Raw genomic sequence first — 7,520 nt, 5'->3', positions numbered from 1 at the left:
ATCACAGAATTTCTAATGGTTTCCATTGGAAAACCATGGCAACCCAAAAGCTTCTTCCTTTCAAGAAAATAACTTTGTAGTGTGTTTTTTGGCCATTATACCAGTAGGATTTAACAACCCACCTATACAACCCATCACATACCAGTAGACATCATTACAGTTTCCACTAAAACCATTACAATTTCTTTAATAGTTTCTATTGTTGTTTCTAAGCAGGGTAGTGTTTTTGCGGGTCTTATTTCAATATAATACATTTTCATCTACCAAATACATCCCACACAGAACCCATAACCAGTAGAAACCCACAGAAACCATTATATTCTCCATTAAAACCATTAAGTCCATTAGGTTTTGTGTTATGGCTTCTAGCATCTCAACCTCAGAGGTACAATCCTGGCACAAATTGGGATGCACAACAATATTGAAATTTTCAATTTTTATACCATACACATTTTCCAGTCTCTGTACACCAAGGCGGACATTTATGGAGTTGTGCTGCATCACTGTATCATTCAGACTATCTGGCGATCTCAGTCTAGCCTCCTCTTCATCCTTATTCATCATCATCACATCATCCTTATGCATACATTCACTCCGTGCGTTTGTATAAATTGATGTTAAAGTATGATGCATGAGGATGAAATAGGAGTTTATTAGATTTCCACACAACAGATTTTTTGATGACTTCGTCGTGAGCCAGGTTTATTTACTCGGGGCGCAGAGGTTTTATTACAAACATTGATCATCCATGCCACGACACAATCTCCCGTAATCCCAATTGTGTATGCATTGATGGTGTTATAATCTGCGATATGGCAGACCGCGAGCTCCGGGTATCCAGATTACAGGGCTGATGGCCTCTGGAAGTTGCCGTAAGTGACTTGTTTAATGAAAGTATTGGGCTAGAGGCGGCTGTGACATTGATTTTAGGAGGGGGAAACGGAGGAGGCAGCACGCTGAGCTCTGCTGTGAAGACTAAGTGGCAGTCGAGGGAACACAGGAGAGAATTTACCGGGACGAGTTAACAGCTCACCTTGTGTTGAAACATCAAGGACGAGCACACACGCTTTGTGTATTCTGAGATTGAGAGCGAGGAGGGAACACGGTACAGGACAAGACAATAGCACAGGAGGGATTCTAGTTGCTTTCAGGAGTCTGCATAGATGTGTACGAGCATATGAGAGCATACAGCAGTACACCTCATAGGATTGTGATTGCGTATACAACTGTAACACAAAAAACTGCAAAAAAGGGTAAAGTAGAAGATTTAAATTAATCCAGTTGTATTTTGACTGCATTAAGGAAAACAGAAGTCCCATTTTGGTCAGGTTAAGACATCTTAAATATCCACTTAGCCCTTGTATTTATAGAATTCATGCAGTTGATATTCAGCCAATGTGTTTGGTTCTAGCGAACCCATGTTGATATGTACAAAATAGTTTAAAAAACGTATTTAAAAACCCTTATCACAATCAACATAGATGACATGTTGAAAATGGTTAATGTTTGTCAATGTATCAAATTACACTTTTACCAAAAATAATTCATGTTTCATAAATGTACTAAAGATATCTGTGATATGGGTGAAAAATCTTTGGAAAAAAACAATGACTCTTTTTAAGAAAAACTTTAAAAACACCACACAAGGGTTAACTTTTTTTAACAATTGTTTTTATAGCAAACTTTTTGAGGTTAGAAAGTTTTATGTTGATATTGGATTGGTCTTGATAAAATATTGATTACCATTAATATTAAAATAGTTTTTAAACCAAAAACCATGGAAATAAATGGCTTTCCCTTGATATTTATTCGGTGTAAAGCAATAAAGTTGATAAATGTAGATTTTAAAGTCCAAAAAACTTTTTGCCTCAATCCTACTGCAAAACTTCTGTCATGAAGTGATGCTGTGAAGTGCAAAAAAACGTGGATATCAATCGGCCTATTCCCTTGTCGCCGCCTTCCTTAAATCTTCATCATTTTTATGACCTTGGTGCTGTTTCTCACTTTGATACATACATTTCACAGCAACTGTCTTCCACTTTACTTTATTTTGACGTGCAGACAGCCTTGAGTTCCCCCAGACACTTTTATTCCACACCAGCCGAGCTCTGGGGACTTGTGCCCGGTGAACTGCATCTCTGACACATTGGATGGATTATAAAACTGACGGAAGTAAATCCTGCTCTCGGAGTCCGATTTACATGCAGCTTTTGTGGAGCGTCACGGCCTCTTTGCTGACAAACCCGATTGGCTTTACTTTAAAGTGATTGGCTTTCTGACGTTGACAAGTTCGTCCGAGCCTAGCAGAGTTCATAGGGTGATAGACAGTTCTATCATGCCAGTTGACACTTTTGCTGTGATAAACAAGATTAAATCTCACTCTTAGCAATGGAAATCGTACTTTTTGGTTCTGTTCTTGCCAACATCTGTTTCTTTGACATAAATATAAGAGACTAAATCCTTTCATTGTACTCTGATAAACAAGCATCACTTTAAGGTCTCGGGTCACGGCACCAACAAAATCTGTAGCAGAGACAAAATCGAACATGATTTTTTAATAATGACGAATTGCCTTTCCCGTCACTGGCTTGAAATATTTTTTACACAATGGCTGAGATAAAGTGTTACGTTTATGCACCTGGATGGTTTTATAGGGCAGATGGAGAGAAGATTGGAGGCGGAAAGAGAGGCTGGTGCAGTGACAACAAGTAAAAAATGAAGAATAATGTGAGCCTTAAAGTGAAATAAGTGCGATTTGAAATGGATTTTATGTTTTGTGAGCGATGAGGAAGGTTGGACGGGTGAGGCCTGGCCAGATGTTGTAGATAAATGTGATAGAATATTGACTGGATGACTGATGAGATAAGTCTCTTTTACAGGAGTTGAACTGTGATAGAGAAAGAAACTGCTGTGCCTACCTGTACCTCCTGCCCTTAAACCTTCTGCAGAACAACAGCAATGTTTTAGAGTGTACCAAACTAATAAATGAATGTGGCTGGTGGTCTTGAGTTACTCCAAATAGACTTATTTCATGTCAGGGATAATGCACAGGCAGCCGGTTGTTATTGCAGAAATAAGCACCGACGGTGTGATCGTGACCCAGCGTCTTGTATCACACTGATGGGCCTTATTTCGTGATAACAGCTAGCTGATGTACATTATCCCATTTATTACACGGCTACTTGCCACACGAGAAAAAAACTGGACAAGAAATGTGAATTTGAAATATTTTATTTGCTATTTTTTTATGAATGCAGACCTCCTCCAAGGAAAGACATTTACTTTCGGTTTTAAGGTAAGAAACGACATTCAAACATCACAAACTGGCAATTTGTTTTAATCATTTGTAAATATAATGTATTTCACAATATGTTATTAAAAGACATATTTATTAATTTGTCAAAAACAATTGACTAAATGATTTGCTGATTCCGGCGCACTGTGTGTTATTAGTTTTGAGAGTTTGTTATTTGGAAATAATGAACCTCCAAATGTTGCCACTGGCCAATCAGAATCAAGCATTCCAACGAGCCGTGTAATAAGAAACAGATATGACCTGCTTGTCTAGAGCTGCCATGAGGGTGAGAATGTTAGTTTGAATATGCATATCTCTTTTAGCACTGTGATTAATACCAATGTCACATATTCATTCTGTCTAAACTTTCAGAAGCATTGTCAGCATTCATGTATTTTCTGTCTCCGGCCGTCTCGTCACCTGCTTCTATCTAGTTCACTATGTGTAATTGCGAGTCGATCGTATTGAGGGCAAATCATCTCTGCTTATTCCACTGCACAGATACGGCATCAACAGATTATAATTCACTCCCAGGTTGTCATGGAGATGGTCGTGGTCGGAGAGCAAAAAATTTGAAGTACGTAACAAATTAATTTTAGCTGCATGGTGGTGACTAAATAGATTTCCATCGTCACGTTTATTAAAGACAACTCATGTATCCCATGACAACCACATGTCCAATGGTCATAGAGAAATGATTAAAAATCATTTAAGACGAAGTGTTTCATTTGTGTTACTTTTTCGAATGAAGTCTAATCTCAAAATTGAGTTTGGGCCCGAACTATATGTTTATCTGTCCAACCCCATGAGTTTGGCCTGTAATGTTGCATTGCATTGATTGGCTGATCATTGCTTTGGTCATTTTAATGGACTACAATACATATACACCATAAAAGATTACTTTTAAACTTTAAGTTCCAAAGCTGCTTAAAAATGTGAAGTCAAGTCACGCAAATTTAAATGATATTAAACTCACTTCAAAAATCTAGTTTGTACAATTTGAACAACTTCATTTACTAAGTTATAGACCTTTCAACTGGATTTATAAGTCATATTAATTTCAATTACTTTAATGTCAATTATAAGTCATTTACATTCAAGAGAATTTAAGGCAGCTTTTGGATTTATATTTTACAGTGTGTGGTATAGTTTACTCGTGATGAGATCCCTGGACCCAAGTAAAATATTCACTGGTCCAGGGATCTCATTACATCAAACGCATCGGTCCAGGTTCGCAAAATTTGGAGTCTTTTACATTCAGTTTGAACTTGTGAGTCTGTGAGCCCGTATTCATGTTTAATCTTAGCACAAAGAGTTGCTCCTAGTGACAAAATGTGGGGGTTTCCCCTTAGAATTACAGAAAAGATCCTATTAAAGAACAACTTTCTTCATAAAGGATCTAAACCCTTAAAATAGCTCTTAAGGTCCAAAATTTTAGGAGTTGAGATGAGGAATTTTAAGAGACTATAAGAGAAAATGGACGAAACACGAAAGTGAGAAGAACTGTGTTGCAATGCATGACCATTTCCATATTACTTTAAAGGTTTATCAGATTATTTATTGTCTTTTGTGTGTGTGTGTTCAACTTTGATTATCTTGGTTTTGGTTTTCTTCTACTGCTGCTTTGATGCAATGCAAATTGTAAAAGTGCTATAAAATTTAATTGAATAGCAGTGAGTTGATAAGACACAACACATTAGATAGATGTTTGAGACAGATCCTAGAGACACGCTAATGTATCCAAATCAACGCCAGAAATAGAAGAAATCACTACATTAACATATTAAGCAACGGAGAAATGCAGCTCTGCAGCAGAGATGATTTGTTTTTGTCACAACCTTCTATAGTGATCACACACATAATTACAGCACTTACAGAAACTTTTTGTGTCAAATACGTTGATATGAACAGCATGGTAAATAAAAAATAAGGAAAGGATATTTATATATATAGTGCGTGTGTGTATATGCGTGTGCGCGACTATGGTAAAATAGTGAAAAAAATATGTACAATTTCCAAATAACAACCATGTATTTAAAAGGGCACTTTTTTCCTTATTTTTTTCCCTTCAACCAACCAATCACAGTCTTTAAAAGACTGTGTCATAGCAACGGGGTCAGCCCCGCCTCCTCACATAGATAAAAGTTTTTGTCTTTTCCTTGCTCAGAGTTTCTCTCCGATTGGTCCAGAATCGTTTTTAAACTAAGACTCCTACTTAGAAGTGTTTAAGCTAAATTACGAGCTTTCTTACAGGATTCTTAGAAGCTTTAAGAATACAGCCACTGATCTTTTATGCATAACCCTGGTGCTCCAATTTTAGACATACGTTGTAAAGACAGACCAACTGATGATCTCCTGACCTGATAACTCCGTCAGTATCAACACTCTGACCCACTTTCACTGTCGGTTTACTCAGATGACACTGATATTAGCATTTAACCCAGATTTTTTACCATCTAGTGTGGTCTCAGGAGGAGACGAGCGGGAGAATGTCACAAAAATGTCATCAGACCGCCTGAAACTGTCACGGGATGAAAATCATAATCAGCGGCCAGATGTATAACAAATGAAAACACCAAAGGATGGTATGTTGCATCTAATATACTGTAAGAACACATGTTGTTTTTTCATCTGTCAAATAAATGGAAATGATGCCTAAAGAAATGCAAGAATAGCTATCTTTATAGCTATTCATAATTCACAAGATATAAAAAGGAAATGAAATACATTTAAATCTTAGAACTTCACTGGCACCATTTTCCCCACATTTTAAGCCTGTTAGGCGTTTTATGACTTTCTGTGGTATTTTCTGGTTGACCTGCATTGAAAGTGCTTTAGCTTTATTGCTGCATGTATATGGATCATTCTGCCTCATATCTCATTATACACCACATCCGAACAGATCTCTTAGTTTGAATCCCAGAAAGAGAAAGTGTGAAAGAGATAGAAGCTGAATTTTAAACTTGCCGATTGTGACCTTGTCCTAGATTGAGATGCAGGTTTATACATGAATTCTTGAATGTTGGCTGTAGTTCCTTTCCTAGGTTCGACTCACCTTTCAGTACATTTATAGCATAGAGTAAATGCTATATTTATTTTGTTCATGTGCCTTTGATAAGCCTTAAAATAATCTTTTGATTCTAATTATGAATTATGAAAATGGCAGTCTAGTGAAGGTGAGATATTTAACCCCTCACAGATAAGAAATGAAACAACAAAATAAAGAACAAACGCCCATTTCCTTCATATCATATTTTAGAAAGCGATACATTTCCAACAAACCTTGTTTTATATTGCGATACCATGGCTACTTGTCACACGGTCTAAGCGACTGGATTTTGTTCACAGACACATACATCAAACTTAAGTACAACGCTCAAACAGAGCAAAAATATCAAAGATAAAGCAAATCATAAAGAACTAGAACCTAAATGTCTCTGTGGAGTGTTAAAGCACCAAATGAGGGAAATAAGGCTCAAATAAACAAAATTACTGTGATGATAGCAGAGATTGGTTAAAACTTTCTTTCTGCTTTGCAAAAGATAAAACAAGAACCCATGAAACACTGAGATTTAAAAGGCCCTGTCCACACAAACACGGGTATTTTGAAGAAAATGGGCCACGAACACCAACTTTTTTGAAAACTCCTACCAGGGTGAAGATTTTGTTGGCTTCTGATTGGCCAACACGGCTTTAAGGTAATGTTGCCACCTGTTGGTTTGCTTTCGACTACACAGTATTGCTTATTTTTGCGTTTTCGTGTGAACAGTATATAAATAAAAAGTAATGCCATAAAAGTCAGGAAACTCTGCTAGTATTTCTGTCACTTAATTTTGCTGCTTCATATTTTACAACCTGGTTCTTATTTTCCATTTGAACCGTCGCTTTATATACACCAGGTCCTGTTTTTCCAGTAACTTCTCTGCTGGATAAAACCATAATATGAGCTTGCAGCTATGAAGGTTTTTGAAACAGTACTGTAGCTGTTCTGATATAGACTAACTTGAACCAACCTTGTGAAACCAGTATTTTTATCCAGAACATTCTCCCTTTAAACCTCTGCAGATGAAGATGTGAGCTAAAAGAAGCTGTAGAGGTTTAGTCAATTTCTTATTTTCTAGAACTGATGAAGTTTTTAAACACCTCGGAGAAAGTAATCAAAAGTTTGTGCCTAGTGTGTGATCTTCAGTCACTCGTGACGCTGTACTTTATGGAAAGCTTAGAG

The sequence above is a fragment of the Triplophysa dalaica genome, chromosome 13 (assembly GCF_015846415.1).
Source record: "Triplophysa dalaica isolate WHDGS20190420 chromosome 13, ASM1584641v1, whole genome shotgun sequence".
Taxonomy (NCBI): Eukaryota; Metazoa; Chordata; class Actinopteri; order Cypriniformes; family Nemacheilidae; genus Triplophysa; species Triplophysa dalaica.
Note: the sequence above shows the minus strand (reverse complement) of the source record.